A 3,399-nucleotide genomic window follows, 5' to 3' on the forward strand; every position below is an offset into this window, starting at 1 on the left:
GCTCCCCCCCCCCCCCCTGATTTGAAGTGACAAGGCTACATTAATAACTGAGTTCACCGTTAAAGTTATCGGGTTAACTATATTATCTGTTACTCGTTCTTTTTCTAATAGTAATGCCAATTCCTCTGCCACATTCACATAGTTGGTTTGTCTCTTGTTTACTTTTTTTTAATGATTAATTGTGAAGATAAACTCATTTTTAAGGAATTTTCGTGATCTGTGTATGAATCGATGTACTTTCATTTGTAATTCAGAGTAGCAGTTTACAGGTAACTGATTATTGTTGCTTCAATAATGAAGATCTAGGAATTAGTCACTTGTTTATGATGAGTGACTTGGTCTAACATGAGCATTTTAGGTATCTCTGAGGTACAAAAAGTTGATATTCAGGGGAAGGAAAAACTGATATAGATTTTTAGTAGTAATCTGCTCTAGCAATTACTTTATTAAGTTATTCTATCACTCACGTATAAATAATCTCCCTAATATCTCTAAAATTATTATACCTTACACCTCTCAGCAAACTATTCCTAAAAGTTCGGAGTTATATTAGAACTAGTAGTCTATTACAGTATAACCTCACTAAATTAATACTTGATTAATTAATAATCGCTCTAAGATAATAATTTTCTCCGGTCCCGACTTGGGCCAATAGAAAAAATCACTCATTTCGATAAGATAATAAAATAATATATTTTTAAAAGACTCCTATATAAATATATAGTCCCATTAATATTATAAATTAATAATTCTTTAAAAGTACAAATATATCTAAGATAATTGAATGAATATTATTCTATTATGTTCTGTTTTTTGTTAAAATTTAAATCTAGTTGAATTTCATCTCTAACTTTTCTTATTGCATCCAAAAGTTTTGATGTTGTCTTTTCTAATTGCACCATAAAATTGTGAAGAGTTATAGATGTGATAGGTGTTTCCTTACGCGTAACTGATTTCAAAGGTATTGTATCATCTTCAACTTTATCATCAACATTATTTCTCCAATGATTCCAAAATTTGTTTAAAGCTTTGGACCTCTGAACATGTATCATTTTCATTCATTCAATGAGTTATTAAGGTTCATTTTATTGCGGTAATCGAGATCAATAATCATGACCTCAAGTTCACGAATGACATTTTCACAAGCGGGTTCTTTCAAATTCTTTGAGATGTCATCCCTAAACAATTTTTTCGGTGTCGAAACACTATTTAAATTAATAAATATTAATTTATCGATTAAATATTATCACTATAAAATAATAATATTTTATGGTCTCACCTATATTAATTTAGAGAGATTTTAGTGTATATTCAGCTCTCTTCGTACAGTTCCAGTCTCTTTTTTTTTATAATTATTTTTATAACTAGAGCTACATGTGAATCTATAATACTTACAAGACAGGGCACATATTAGCAACTAATTTTTTTTTACTACTTCTTTAGCATAGTTTCTGCACAAGTTATTTTCACTCTTTTCAAAGTGATTCATAAATGCTGCACAATGAACATGGACGACTTATTGATGTATTTTAGGTAATCTGATTGTTGTAAAACTCTTAATAGGCGTTTGGCCATGCGATACCATATGAGATGGAATCAGCGTTTGGACATGCGATTTTATATTGATTTCATCTCATAATTTCATATCATGAGATGTGATTCCATATTTTCCAAAAGTCATGATATGGAATTATACGAGAATTTCATATCATGATTTGAGATATTTTAATACAAAAATTGATCCACGAGTTTATATTTTGTTAAAATAACCCCCACATTTATATCTACTAACCATTTATTTCATATGTAAATAAAATTTATAATCACATCGCATTGTCTTGGAAGCACTATTTTTATTACTCTTACAAACATTATTTTTATGAAGTGCATTCTATAATGCTTTTAATTTATTTTATGTTCACTAAAATAATATTGATGTATTTTTTATTTGGTAGGATTGTGTTGGTGCGATTGATGGAACATTTATAGAAGGGGAGGTTCCCAAAGTGGTGCAACAAGCATATCGTAATCACAAAGGAAGAACATCACAAAATGTCTTATGTGCGCTTGTGATTTTGATATGCGATTTATCTTTGTTGCACATGTTGAACCAACGTCACAATTTTCATTTCCGCCACATGATAACTTTAAATTACATCCTTAGAATAAATATTATTTATTTACACAAAGTTGTTTCATTTACGTCACATATGCTTTTAGTAATTCTTTATAAAATGTTTGTTGGTAGATAAATATTATGTTATTAATGCTGGTTTCTGAAACACAAAAGGATTTTTAGCTCCATACAAAGGACTACGCTATCATTTGCAAGATTACCGAGGAAGTGAAAGAGAGCCTCAAAATCCCAAAGAACTGTTTAATTATAGGCATTCATCTCTGCGCAATATGATTGAACGGACTTTTGGAGCTTGAAAAAATAGATTTAGAATACTGAAACAAGGCATGAACCATTATGATATTGATACACAAGTGAAAATTGTCATAGCTTGTGCACTGTTACATAATTATTTGTGAGAATACCAAAGTACTAATGAAATATTTATGGTCTATGAGCATGAAAATATAGTTGCGGATGATATTGACCAACAAATGGCTCAAAGTAACAATGTTCGTTCGTCTCCTCGGTCACATGATTGAGAAATGCTAGTTCAACGTGAGGAAATTGTCTGTACTATGTTGGAGGATTATTAAAGACTAGTCCACTACGATTTATGTTCAATTTTTTTTTATTAAATTAAAGTTAGATGAAACAATTACTTAAGTGGAGAACAAATAACTTGTAATAATTTATTATGCGATTTTATAATTTTTTGTTTATTTGATAAGATTGAATAAACAATTGGGGCTATTTTAATAGTTTTACAACTTAAGAAATTTTTATGTTTATGAGAAAATATAAAACACAAAAATTTCAAATCGCATGTCCAAACAAAACTTCAATTTCATCTCATCTGATGGGATTTTTATGTTTATGAGAAAACATACAACACAAAAATTTCATATTGCATGTCCAAGCAAAACTTCAATTTCATCTCATGATTTTATATCATGATGCCATATCATGATTCTATATCGCATGGCCAAATGGCCCTTAGCATTACCCTTAATTAAACTTAAAAACTTGATATAGTTTAGGCTAATACTCTATATATTTGTGCTTCGAGGAAAGGCTCAAAATAGTCCCTCATTTTTGGGTTAAGGCTCAAAGTCATCCTTGAGTTTTCACATGAAGCACTAATAGTCCATCATGTTTGTAATATTGGTGCACTTTTGATCCTCGTTCAAAATTTTACCTATTTTTTAACATTGATTTTATCCTGGTATTTAGTGGACACATCACAACAATTGTTGGTTGGGAATTGTTTTTCTTAGTAAAAT

This window comes from Solanum tuberosum, unplaced genomic scaffold (genome assembly GCF_000226075.1).
Source record: "Solanum tuberosum cultivar DM 1-3 516 R44 unplaced genomic scaffold, SolTub_3.0 scf00482, whole genome shotgun sequence".
NCBI lineage: Eukaryota > Viridiplantae > Streptophyta > Magnoliopsida > Solanales > Solanaceae > Solanum > Solanum tuberosum.